Source organism: Lolium perenne, chromosome 3, assembly GCF_019359855.2.
Source record: "Lolium perenne isolate Kyuss_39 chromosome 3, Kyuss_2.0, whole genome shotgun sequence".
In the NCBI taxonomy this organism is placed as follows: Eukaryota; Viridiplantae; Streptophyta; class Magnoliopsida; order Poales; family Poaceae; genus Lolium; species Lolium perenne.
The window spans coordinates 17,184,038-17,198,630 of record NC_067246.2 but is presented as its reverse complement, the minus strand read 5'-3'; the positions used below and the strand labels follow the sequence as shown (position 1 = coordinate 17,198,630).

Genomic DNA, 14,593 nt, shown 5'->3' with positions numbered 1-14,593 from the left:
AATAGTCGTGTCCACGGTTACGGACGGTTGGAAAGGCCATACTGTTCCATTGTCACTACAAGAAATATGGTGACTTGCGACCCTCCATATTGGTCGCTGAAAGGTCATTGTGCACCTTCTGTGACCACGCCATGACCAATAACTGTTGGTCGCCAGTTGAGCGTCACTGACGGCGCACGACGACCTTTTTATTTAAATGGTCGTAGTCCTCTACGACCAAATTTGATGGTCGTAGATTATATGACCAAAATGTTGGTCACAGGCTAGCTTGCCTATCCACGTCAGATCCAACGTGGCAGATCCTACGTGGCAGGACATACATCGAAATCAGCCCTGTCCAGTTCTACCGTTTACATGGGCCGAATCCAAAACTGTGGACTGTTTCTTCTTGGGCATTTGCCTTTAAAAATTCCAATTCTTTTTACTGCTTCAGATTTTTTACATCCGTTTTCTTATGGGTCTGGGCCTTTCCATTTTCGTTTCCTATATTTTGTTGCGATTTGAAATGAGTCGTTGGGACTAGCCCTTTTGGAGCCCAATACATTTCTTTTCATATCAGCAACACCAGTACAGTTCAAAGCCTACGGCATTCTAGATAAATAACAACCCAGTTTTCATTACAACATACTAAAAACGAGTATCTAAAAATGACAGATCAACACTCATCAAGTAACAGCTAAGTCTATTACAATATTCCTGTCAGAAAAGAGAGAAACAAACACCATAATATAATCATAAGATAAGAGCTGCTATTTGTTGAGTAACAGTACAGCCGAATTTCTTCAGCCTGTAGTTCTTCGAACTTCAGCTATGTTCCATACTGTCAAAGAGTAAACAACCATAGGTACCTACAGGTAAGCTCAGAGAGTAAAACACCAGATATAGAATAACATTATAAGCATCACTTGACAGAATCGCTACTGCTTCAAAAAATTCCCTGAAAAAGGGCCACTAACTTGAGGATGAAGGCATAAGTGAAGGCATCTTCTTGCAGTTTCTCAAAAATGCATGTTAAAAAGGATAAGTTAGGCTGCAGACACAATGCTATTTCTTTTGGTACGAACTAAATTGTAAACAAAGAAGACAGTAACAAGCACCCGACATTAATCGCAGAACAAGTAATAACATGAAGTCGCCTCCATTCTTTACCTTCCTGAGTTGGAGAAGTACCCAACACCGAGATTGCACTTGAATAGCAGGAGCTTCCATCCGTTTCAGTTCGCTCAGCTTTGCGACGAACTTAGCAGGCTCCAAATACATCATGCAAGTATCTACTGTTCAAAGAGGAGTTAGCTGTGAACATGTGTTATAATAGTTTACCAGAGCTAACTAAAACTCAGATTCCAAGAATTACACCATTAAAGCCAGCATTGATAAGAATGTGTGGATACTTTTGGGCTTTTAGCTGCAGCATGCATAGACATCTCAGGTGCATCGACTGTAATCCTAATTTACTGAACTTCTATAGATTACATAAATCAGTTAGACATGCAACTTGAACCTACAAATCTAGTTAACAAAGTTAATAACAACCAAGCTAAGGTTGATACAAATAAAATAAAGTAACAAAGCTAGCAATACTAATAGCTGCGAGTTCAATTTACTTATTTATTCTGTCACTTTTCTATTTCTGCTGATGCTTACAACTCTAAGCTTGTATACAGATTTGACATGCGTTGGATCTTGGGCATCTACAAATTTATGGGCACCTAACAGTTCCATGGTGTCTCAAAGAGTAACTAATCAGTTATATATGGCACTTACATATGTTGTGCACACAGAGATGGTGAGGACGTACGGAAGTCATTCCTGGAGCATTGGCAGATGGATTATCTGCTTGCGCTTGGAACCTCGGTGAGCATCTTGTAGTAGTTGGCCTGGCCGAATATCGATGCATTTTCACCTGCACCTACTGCTTCCCTTGCTCTAGTTCTGCAACACAACACACAAATGAGAAGCCATTAGCAAGAGACCAAAAAAAAGAACATGAAGCAAAAGGACTAAGAGAGAGTTTGTGTACTTAAACAAATAGTGTTAGTGATATAGGGTGCTGTGAGTGTAAGGATAGATTGATGTTAACCATCAAGTATACAAGAGTATGCTGCTGTAGTATCAGCTTATCTGAAAAAATAGTAGGTGGAATGCAACAACAAATAAACAATCCGCAAAAAAATTTAAGATATTACTCACATTGTTCACTATTTCTTACACAAACTGTGAATGTGGTTCAACGAGTAATTAGATAGTTCAGGAAATTAAGGCATCACACAGTGCAGCCATAGACCCACATTAGATTATTGCGCCAGAAAGGCCAAGAAGAAAATAAAAAGGGAACAGTGAACTATGCATGTGCAGCCTAATTTGCATAACATTATTACCATTATAAACTATGCTAGCAATTCAAAGATCCTCTAAAGATGGTTACAAAAATCAGTTTCTAGAAAAGTAATAGGTATTGACTGAAATAAAGGTAATGCTGCCATCCGCAAGGTACAATTTTCAAAGAAAGACAGTAACTTCAAATTTATAGCGATATTTCACTCTTCATTCCTTTTTAAATACAGTACATGAAGATAAAATCTTAGATATGCTAGTTCAACGGTGCCCAATTCACTAAGCTAGCGCCCACAAATAGGTAATATGATGGTGATGATGCACCATTCTTGATATATGTGGGGACAAACAAAACAAGCTCCATCTGATATGCTAGTGCTGGAAATGTTACTGTTTACTGCCCCACGGGTACTCCACGTCTAGTCGTACAAGAGTGTGCTATGAACAGAGAACATCCAAGCAGTCATAAGAATCATGGTACTAAATACTAATAGCTCTTAAATAGGCCACTGCTAGCTGCTAGGCATAATTAGCAATTATATGAGACTTTCTTCGCAGTCACAAATCCAGGTAGTAATAGTAGGAACCGCATTGCTTGTATTCCTTTCTACCATATTCATCATTGATACACCATTCCGAAAGATTCAGCAAGAACTAATCAAACACTTTGACAGAGATAAGAAAAAAAAAACAAATCCTGCGCGCTGGGATCTGACCAACCACGGAGACAAGGATGAGATAAAACACTGGCGACCTGGGACTTGGGGTTCAGGTCCAGAATAGATCCTGCTGATGCCGATGTTCTTGCCGGAGGAGCAAGCCAGGTAGAGCTGGATCCGGGGACGGTGGCTGCCGAGGAGGAGGCATCCGGTGGCGGCCTTGTTGGGGAGGAGCGGATCCGGCGTCTGCGTGATCCGAACGAGGGGGGTATGGTGGCACCGAGGTCGTGGAGGACTCGCCAGTGGCGTCCCTGTGGAAGAAAGACGGGCGTGTTAGAGGGAGCCAGGAAGGTAGGGCTCTAGGGTTTTGGAGAGAAGGGGGTGGGGAAGACCTTCGCGCATGCGGGCAGATGGATGCTGTTCATGGCCGCGATCCGATTCCCGCACTGCCCGCCCTGGATGTGGAGGAGATCTCTCGGCATAGCTGCCGCGGGGCTAACATCTGCTCCTCCGTCGTCTGATCTGGGTCACCACCGCTCGCTGCAGGGGCGCCGCCATCTCCATAGACCTCCTACAGATCCACCCGGATCCCGGACTACGGTTTTATTGGGGCGCATGATTTCGAGGTTCGACAGGGTTGAATAGATAGAGGTGGAGGAGGGGGTTCAGGGGCGGGGATCAGCGGGGCAGGGCGTCACCGGGGTTGGCCGGGATCTTGGCTGGCGTTGGAGGAAATGGGAGGGAGGAGGCGGTGGGAGCCTGGAAAAGGGGTAGGTCGTGGGGGAGTGATTCTATTCGATCGGGTGGGGGCTCGAGCTGGAAGGGAATGTGGCCTCCCGCTCAACATTTCATCTCCCGCGTGTGGGCTCGATTTGGTCTCGCCACCATGCTCGACCCAATTTACATTTAGATTCGTTTGCCGCGTGAGCCAAAATGCAGCGCGGGATTACAGTAGGGGCGTTCAGATTTCGGGGTATTTGTGGCGTTAGATGGAGAGGTCGCTGATCTGTGGGCAGCTGTTTGTTGTCTTCTGATTGGGTAAAGAGGGGTGCCCACGAATCAAGTGATATAATCCTTGTGGCTCTCGCATGTCATACAGGCTGCCAACATGTCCTATGTGGTCAATGTGTTTCACATGTCAATGAAGACTAAGCTTAGTCATATATCTGGACACGTCAGCGAAAGTCGACACATAGACATGACACGTAGGCGGATATGGACACGGCGCATACGTGAATTTTTTTAGGTGGCCAACCAATCATTTTAAGGCATCATGAATTAGCTGTTATGGCCATTTAAATTGATCGTAATCGTCTAAAAATAAATCATAAATCGTATCATATATTCTATGACCATTTCATGCAAGAAAAGTATGACCTTTCTCACTAAAATGGTCGTAATTATTTATGGTTTGAACCCTCCCAAACGCCTTACGACTATTTGGTGCAAAAAAGTCATAGATTTATGACTAATCAATCCACGGTCACAATAAGTTGGTCACTAGTTAACACATTTTTTGTAGTGTGTCAGATGTTTTCTTGAAAATGGTGGATGATTTGAAGGGTGACTTGACTTGAACCACAACTGAGTTTTGGGAATGACACTAATGTTCCCACTTGAGTTAGTTAGCAAAAGAAGAGTCTTTTACTAAATGCTTATGAACAAAAATTGGCTTTCTGCAATTAAACCTAGAGCTTAGAACTATCTTAATAAAATTGATCGCACCTACACTAGTATTAGTTTGCGAGTACTTTAAAAGTACTCACGGCTGTGTCCCTGGCTATTCAAATGGCCAGACTATGAAGAGGAGCAGCAGTATGAAGATGACGGCCAGCAGGACGTCTACAACAACTAGGAGTATCTTCTGACGTCAAGCGTTGGCATGTGGATTAGATAGTCCACTACTACTACGCTCCCGCTATGTAATGTGTTTGTTGATCCTTAGATCAACTATTTGTGTAATATTGGATCATGTGATCTATATTTGTAAGACGACTATGGTTTGTAATAAATGATGACTTATGATATCAGCTGTTATGTCTCGCAACAACAATCTTCCTGGGATTGCGATGTATGGCATAATAGGCATCTGGACTTAAAAATCCGGGTGTTGACAATAGTGAGCTTATTTTTTGGGCATTGCTCCACCATGGCATGCAAACACAACTTACATCACCATCCAGGGAAGAAAGTATGTGTTCCTTGCCTAGCTACCGCATGGAAGCCCGTATACATGGTTTCTGGGTACAACGGGCCTACCCTGGCCACCAAGTGGACAACCTACCCTGGGATGACCCCACATTTGGGCACTGGTGCACCATGTCATTCCACCCACTACAAGCCATGGGTTTTTCATGTTGCATGTGTGCTTTCCCATGTTCATGTGGTGTAAACACCTCAAATATAGGGTTTTCATCAGAAACAGGTCTCGAAACAATGGATCGTCTGATGTTGTGTGTACATAATGAGCTCATTGTTTGGGCATTGCTCCACCATGCCATGCAAACACTACTTACATCACCATCCAGGGAAGAAAGTATGTGTTCCTTGCCTAGCTACCGCATGGAAGCCTGTATACATGGTTTCTGGGCACAACAGGTCAACCCTAGCCACCAAGTGGACAGCCAACCCTGGGATGACATATATTTGGGGCACTGGTGCACCATGTCATTCCACCCACTTCAAGCCCTGGGTTTTGCATGTTGCATGTGTGCTTACCCATGTTCATGTGGTGTAGACCCCTCAAATATAGCATTTTCGTCAGAAACAGGTCTCAAAACAATGGATCGTCTGACGGTGTGTGTACATAGTGATCTCATTTTTTGGGCATTGCTCCACCATGGAAAGCAAACACCACTTACATCACCATCCAGGGAAGAAAGTATGTGTTCCTTGCCTAGCTACCACATGGAAGCATGTATACATGGTTTCTGGGCACAACAGGTCTACCCTGGCCACCAAGTGGACTGCCAACCCTTGGATGACCCTATATTTTGGGTACTGGTGCACCATGTCATTCCATCCACTTCAAGTCTGGGGTTTTGCATGTTGCATCTGTGCTTGCCCATGTTCATATGGTGTAGACCCCTCAAATATAGGGTTTTCGACAGAAACAGGTCTCGAAACAATGGATCATCTGACGGTGTGTGTACATAGTGAGCTCATTTTTTGGGCATTGTTCCACCATGGCATACAAACACCACTTACATCACCATCCAGGGAAGAAAGTATGTGTTCCTTGCCTAGATACCGCATGGAAGCCCGTGCACATGGTTTCTGGGCACAACAGGTCTACCCTGGCCACTAAGTGGACAACCAACCCTGGGATGACCCCATATTTGGGGCACTGGTGCACCATGTCATTCCACCCACTTCAAGCCCTAGGTTTTGCATGTTGTATGTGTGCTTGCCCATGTTCATGTGGTGTAGCCCCTCAAATATATAGGGTTTTCGTAAGAAACATGTCTCGAAACAGTGGATTATCTAACGGTGTGTGTACATAGTGATCTCATTTTTTGGTTATTGCTCCACCATGGCATGCAAACACCACTTACATCACCATCCAGGGAAGAAAGTATATATTCCTTGCCTAGCTACCGCATGGAAGCCCGTATACATGGTTTCTGGGCACAACAGGTCTACCTTGGCCACCAAGTGGACAACCAACCACAGGATGACCCCATATTTGGGGCACTGGTGCACCATGTCATTCCACCCACTGCAAGCCCTGGGTTTTGCATTTTGCATGTGTGTTTGTCCATGTTCATGTGGTTTAGACCTCTCAAATATAGGGTTTTCGTCAGAAACATGTCTCGAAACAATGGATCGTCTGACAGTGTGTGTACATAGTGAGCTCATTTTTTGGGCATTGCTCCACCATGGCATGCAAACACCACTTACATCACCATCCAGGGAAGAATGTATGTGTTCCTTGCCTAGCTACCGCATGGAAGCCCGTATACATGGATTCTGGGCACAACAGGTCTACCGTGGCCACCAAGTGGACAGCCAACCCTGGGATGACCCCATATTTGGGGCACTGGTGCACCATGTCATTCCACCCACTGCAAGCCCTGGGTTTTGCATTTTGCATGTGTGCTTGCCCATGTTCATGTGGTGTAGACCCATCAAATATAGGGTTTTCGTCAGAAACAGGTCTCAAAACAATGGATCGTCTGACGGTGTGTGTACATAGTGAGCTCATTTTTTGGGCATTGCTCCACCATGGTATGCAAACACCACTTACATCACTATCTAGGGAAGAATGTATGTGTTCCTTGCCTAGCTACCGCATAGAAGCCCGTATATTCAAATGAGCATAACAAATTCAGAAAAAATCTTAAAAATTCAAAATCTTCGAAAATGGTATATATATATATAGAATAGATGTGTAGGAAATTTATTTGGCTGATTTAGACAAGGTCAAAAAAAAGTTTCTTAGAAATGTGGCCGTTTACCCTACCTTTGGAGCCTGTTTCTAGCACATTTTTCATGCGCCAGGGATAGTAAGAACAAAGTGCCACGGTGTGCGCCACGCCAAACTTACAACGCGCCCACTAACATTTCTGTGCAACCGCCATGCGCACGATGTAGGCGACTCTTTAAACGCCGGAATGGCAACGGCCGCCCTCTTCCATTTCCGCATTGCCTTCCATCGACGAACATATAAGTACGGCGCCAACATGCGCACTTCCCATATCTTGCAGCCCCGCTCCCACGCCGTTGCCAACGACCCGCCGCGCGCCATGAGTGATGTTTCCTGGCCGTCCAACTCCGACAGCGAGGGAAAGTCGCCTAGGTAGCGACACTGGTGGGAAAGGGAACCATCGCCGACCGCCGACGACTCGGAACCCTAAGATGTGGCCGCCGTCGATGACAATGACAACGACCTTCCGGAAGATACCGCCGACGACGCGGACGAGGAGGAAGACACTGCCGAGGACAAAGAAGAGGAGGAGGACGAAGACACAATGTGGGCGCGGCTGGAGGAGGAGGAGGCAGCAGCGGAGGAAGCGGAGGAGGCGGCCGCGGCAAAGAAGGCTCATGCGAAGGAGGAGGCGGTCACGGCGCCAGCGCGGGGGGCGATGATGGATGAGGACGAGGACGAGGAGGACTACGGCAGCTCGTCGAAGTCTGCCTGGTCAGATGACAGCTCGTCGGAGTCCACCTCATCAGATGACGGCCCGTCAGACGATGGCTCGTCGGATAAGGCGCCTCGCAAGCAGGGGCGCCGGGACGATGAGGTGGCAGAGTCGTCCAACAAAAGATCCAAGTAGATAGAGCGCTGGGAGGACGACGTACCGACCAGCGCGCGCTGCCTGCGATTTAATATATTTTATCAGCATTTTTAGTATTGTAATGTCTGTGGCCCATATAAATATTAGCATTTTTAGTATTGTAATTTGGCTATGTATTCCTCCTCGTCCGCATTTCACTGTCAAAAAAAACCTTTCATTTCTGGACATGTGATATAATATGATCACAGTACAATTCATTGTTACTTCTTTATTTTTTGCCCAACCATAACAACTAGTTCGAGCATTTTAAAAGCCCTGACATCGCAATTATAACCGCTACTAGGATAACAATGGCACACAAGGCGTACTAAAGACACAATTCCCTTTTGAGAGCATATTTTTTGACCTTATTCATCTTCAACCTTGTTGTCGCCCTTGTTTCGTTCTTAGTAATGTTGTGTTCATCGATGATATCCGCCAACGCCAACTCGATTCAACCTTTCTGTTCCAGAAGTGTTTCTATTTTTTTGTTGGTGGTTATCAATGCTTGTTCCATCTTCCAAATTGTCTCATGAGCCACCGTGAGCTTCTTTTCGGTAATCCTCAATTCTTCATCAATCTTCATCAGTTTTGCATCGTTCTTCATTTTCTCCTCCCTTTTTAAATTTAGTTCCTCTAGGAGAACAATTTTTCCTTGTAGACAATGTTGAAACAGGGCACATCCATCCCGAATACCACACTCACATGATGATTCCTAGCAGAAATGGAAAACATATTTAATTTGACATAACTTATGAACATGCACATACCGATGACTCTTCAAGATATTTTGAATCCCATGAGATAAAGAGGATGTACGTTAATTTAGAATCTTAATACCTCATCCGATGAGGTGTGGTGCATGGGTTTGACGAGCTCGATGTCGTCCATAGCTGAAATCACCATGTGGAGAGGTAAGGCGGCGGCGGCGACCTGTAGGTGGAGGCGGGATGGAGATGCTGACTAGATAACGGGCCGACGGATCCATCCTTACGTACGCGGGACGCTTCTACATGTATCTAACTGCCCTGTTAAGAAATCTCATTCCCAATCGATCTATTTCCTCAGCGCATCCTCTGATCTACGACTGGACGCGGACTGGCGTCCTCAACGACGTTGGTTACGAGCTGACTCGGATCTAATCGCCATGGACCCCGTAAGTATAGTTCGCTCGCCTCGTGGCATGCACCTAAATTTAGATGACCTCATGCCTGACAACAGGTAGACGTTGTAGATCTAGAAACATAGTTTGTTTGTACCACAAGATCTTCATCTAATTGGCCTGAGTTAGATCTAGTCGTTAACGCCCTAGTTTTTCAGTTTGATCGTATATTACATTTTTTTTTTATCGTATATTACATATCAGAACATTGACATTGATCACCAACTCGCCTTCATCTCATAATCCGGCTACCAAACATATTTTGTTTTTTAGTTTGATCGTATATTACATATCAGAACACTAACATTGATCAGCAATGTTACCTGATGTCTACTTCCCCCTCCTTTTCCTGTAGACAGTGTTGGGCCTCCAAGAGCAGAGGTTTGTAGAACAGCAGCAAGTTTTCCCTTAAGTGGATCACCCAAGGTTTATCGAACTCAGGGAGGAAGAGGTCAAAGATATCCCTCTCATGCAACCCTGCAACCACAAAGTAAGAAGTCTCTTGTGTCCCCAACACACCTAATAGGTGCACTAGTTCGGCGAAGAGATAGTGAAATACAGGTGGTTTGAATATATATGAGCAGTAGCAACGGTGCCAGAAAATACTTGATGCTGTCCAGGACTGGCGCGGGGTTGACGAGGGAGGAAATCCCTGTGGTGTAGCTTTCTGGTCCCCGGCAACGGCGCCAGAAATTTGCTTGATGCGTGTGGTTGGCACGTCCGTTGGGAACCCCAAGAGGAAGGTGTGATGCGCACAGCGGCAAGTTTCCCTCAGTAAGAAACCAAGGTTTAATCGGACCAGTAGGAGTCAAGAAGCACGTTGAAGGTTGATGGCGGCGAGATGTAGTGCGGCGCAACACCAGGGATTCCGACGCCAACTTGGAACCTGCACAACACAACCAAAGTACTTTGCCCCAACGAAACAGTGAGGTTGTCAATCTCACCGGCTTGCTGTAACAAAGGATTAACCGTATTGTGTGGAAGATGATTATTTGCAGAAAACAGTAGAACAAGTATTGCAGTAGATTGTATTTCAGTAAAGAGAATTGGACCGGGGTCCACAGTTCACTAGAGGTGTCTCTCCCATAAGACGAACAGCATGTTGGGTGAACAAATTACAGTTGGGCAATTGACAAATAAAGAGAGCATGACCATGCACATACATATCATGATGAGTATAGTGAGATTTAATTGGGCATTACGACAAAGTACATAGACCGCCATCCAACTGCATCTATGCCTAAAAAGTCCACCTTCAGGTTATCATCCGAACCCCCTCCAGTATTAAGTTGCAAAGCAACAGACAATTTCATTAAGTATGGTGCGTAATGTAATCAACAACTACATCCTTAGACATAGCATCAATGTTTTATCCCTAGTGGCAACAGCACAACACAACCTTAGAACTTTCATCACTTGTCCCGGTGTCAATGCAGGCATGAACCCACTATCGAGCATAAGTACTCCCTCTTGGAGTTACAAGCATCTACTTGGCCAGAGCATCTACTAGTAACGGAAAGCATGCAAGATCATAAACAACACGTAGATATAACTTTGATAATCAACATAACAAGTATTCTCTATTCATCGGATCCCAACAAACGCAACATATAGAATTACAGATAGATGATCTTGATCATGTTAGGCAGCTCACAAGATCCGACAATGATAGCACAATGGGGAGAAGACAACCATCTAGCTACTGCTATGGACCCATAGTCCAGGGGTAGACTACTCACACATCACACCGGAGGCGACCATGGCGGCGTAGAGTCCTCCGGGAGATGATTCCCCTCTCCGGCAGGGTGCCGGAGGCGATCTCCTGGATCCCCCGAGATGGGATCGGCGGTGGCGGCGTCTCTGGGCGGTTTTCCGTATCGTGGCTCTCGGTACTGGGGGTTTCGTCACGGAGGCTTTAAGTAGGCGGAAGGGCAAGTCAAGAGGCGGCACGGGGGGCCCACACCATAGGCCGGCGCGGCCAAGGGGGGGCCGCGCCGCCCTAGGGTTTGGCCACCCCGTGGCCCCTCTTCGTCTCGTCTTCGGACTTCTGGAAGCTTCGTGGAAAAATAGGCCCCTGGGCTTTGATTTCGTCCAATTCCGAGAATATTTCCTTACTAGGATTTCTGAAACCAAAAACAGCAGAAAAACAGCAAGCGGCACTTCGGCATCTTGTTAATAGGTTAGTTCCAGAAAATGCACGAATATGACATAAAGTGTGCATAAAACATGTAGATAACATCAATAATGTGGCATGGAACATAAGAAATTATCGATACGTTGGAGACGTATCAGCATCCCCAAGCTTAGTTCTGCTCGTCCGGCGAGGTAAAACGATAACACGTATAATTTACGGAGTGACATGCCATCATAATCTTGATCATACTATTTGTAAAGCATATGTAGTGAATGCAGAGATCAAAACAATGTATATGACATGAGTAAACAAGTGAATCATAAAGCAAAGACTTTTTATGAATAGCACTTCAAGACAAGCATCAATAAGTCTTGCATAAGAGTTAACTCATAAAGCAATAATTCAAAGTAAAGGCATTGAAGCAACACAAAAGAAGATTAAGTTTCAGCGGTTGCTTTCAACTCATAACATGTATATCTCATGGATATTGTCAACATAGAGTAATATAATAAGTGTAATAAGCAAGTATGTAGGAATCAATGCACAGTTCACACAAGTGTTTGCTTCTTGAGGTGGAGAGAAATAGGTGAACTGACTCAACATTGAAAGTAAAAGAATGGTCCTCCATAGAGGAAAAGCATCGATTGCTATATTTGTGCTAGAGCTTTGATTTTGAAAACATGAAACAATTTTGTCAACGGTAGTAATAAAGCATATGCATCATGTAAATTATATCTTATAAGTTGCAAGCCTCATGCATAGTGTACTAATAGTGCCCGCACCTTGTCCTAATTAGCTTGGACTACCGGATCATCACAATGCACATGTTTTTACCAAGTGTCACAAAGGGGTACCTCTATGCCGCCTGTACAAAGGTCTAAGGAGAAAGCTCGCATTTGGATTTCTCGCTATTGATTATTCTCAACTTAGAAATCCATACCGGGACAACATAGACAACAGATAATGGACTCCTCTTTTATGCATAAGCATGTAACAACAATTAATAATTTTCTCATTTGAGATTGAGGATATATGTCCAAAACTGAAACTTCCACCATGGATCATGGCTTTAGTTAGCGGCCCAATGTTCTTCTCTAACAATATGCATGCTTAACCATAAGGTGGTAGATCTCTCTTACTTCAGACAAGACGGACATGCATAGCAACTCACATGAAATTCAACAAAGAGTAGTTGATGGCGTCCCCAGTGAACATGGTTATCGCACAACAAGTAACTTAATAAGAGATAAAGTGCATAATTACATATTCAATACCACAATAGTTTTTAAGCTATTTGTCCCATGAGCTATATATTGCAAAGGTGAATGATGGAATTTTAAAGGTAGCACTCAAGCAATTTACTTTGGAATGGCGGAAAATACCATGTAGTGGGTAGGTATGGTGGACACAAATGGCATAGTGGTTGGCTCAAGTATTTTGGATGCATGAGAAGTATTCCCTCTCGATACAAGGTTTAGGCTAGCAAGGCTTATTTGAAACAAACACAAGGATGAACCGGTGCAGCAAAACTCACATAAAAGACATATTGTAAACATTATAAGACTCTACACCGTCTTCCTTGTTGTTCAAACTCAATACTAGAAATTATCTAGACCTTAGAGAAACCAAATATGCAAACCAAATTTAAGCATGCTCTATGTATTTCTTCATTAATGGGTGCAAAGCATATGATGCAAGAGCTTAATCATGAGCACAACAATTGCCAAGTATCACATTACCCAAGACATTTATAGCAATTACTACATGTATCATTTTCCAATTCCAACCATATAACAATTTAACGAAGGAGAAACTTCGCCATGAATACTATGAGCTAAGAACACATGTGTTCATACGAACCAGCGGAGCGTGTCTCTCTCCCACACAAGCATGATGTAATCCAATTTATTCAAACACAAACAAAAACAAAAGCACACAGACGCTCCAAGTAAAGTACATAAGATGTGATGGAATAAAAATATAGTTTCAGGGGAGGAACCTGATAATGTTGTCGATGAAGAAGGGGATGCCTTGGGCATCCCCAAGCTTAGACGCTTGAGTCTTCTTGATATATGCAGGGGTGAACCACCGGGGCATCCCCAAGCTTAGAGCTTTCACTCTCCTTGATCATGTTGCATCATACTCCTCTCTTGATCCTTGAAAACTTCCTCCACACCAAACTCGAAACAACTCATTAGAGGGTTAGTGCACAATAAAAATTAACATATTCAGAGGTGACACAATCATTCTTAACACTTCTAGACATTGCATAATGCTACTGGACATTAATGGATCAAAGAAATTCATCCAACATAGCAAAAGAGGCAATGCGAAATAAAAGGCAGAATCTGTCAAAACAGAACAGTTCGTATTGACGAATTTTAAAATGGCACCATACTTGCTCAAATGAAAATGCTCAAATTGAATGAAAGTTGCGTACATATCTGAGGATCATGCACGTAAATTGGCTTAATTTTCTGAGCTACCTACAGGGAGGTAGACCCAGATTCGTGACAGCAAAGAAATCTGGAACTGCGCAGTAATCCAAATCTAGTACTTACTTTTCTATCAAAGACTTTACTTGGCACAACAAAACACAAAACTAAGATAAGGAGAGGTTGCTACAGTAGTAAACAACTTCCAAGACACAAAATAAAAACAAGGTACTGTAGCAAAATAACACATGGGTTATCTCCCAAGAAGTTCTTTTCTTTATAGCCATTAAGATGGGCTCAGCAGTTTTAATGATGCACTCGCAAGAAAAAGTATTTGAAGCAAAAGAGAGCATCAAGAAGTAAATTCAAAACACATTTAAGTCTAACATGCTTCCTATGCATAGGAATCTTGTAAATAAACAAGTTCAAGAAGCATAATGCAACAAGCATAGAAAGATAAAACAAGTGTAGCATCAAAAATTTTAGCACATAGAGAGGTGTTTTAGTTACATGAAAATTTCTACAACCATATTTTCCTCTCTCATAATAACTTTCAGTAGCAACATGAGCAAACTCAACAATATAACTATCAA

General features: G+C 43.7%; 1 long non-coding RNA gene across 1 annotated transcript; it reads right to left on the bottom strand.

Annotated features, from left to right (window-relative positions):
* Window positions 1-572: 572 nt before the first annotated feature.
* On the bottom strand, window positions 573-3,340 carry LOC127341101 (uncharacterized). The gene is made up of 3 exons (XR_007875250.1): window positions 3,089-3,340; window positions 1,765-1,932; window positions 573-1,274 (listed from the first exon to the last, which is right to left on the bottom strand). It is a non-coding gene; the product is annotated as an uncharacterized lncRNA (long non-coding RNA).
* Between the last annotated feature and the right edge of the window lie 11,253 nt (window positions 3,341-14,593).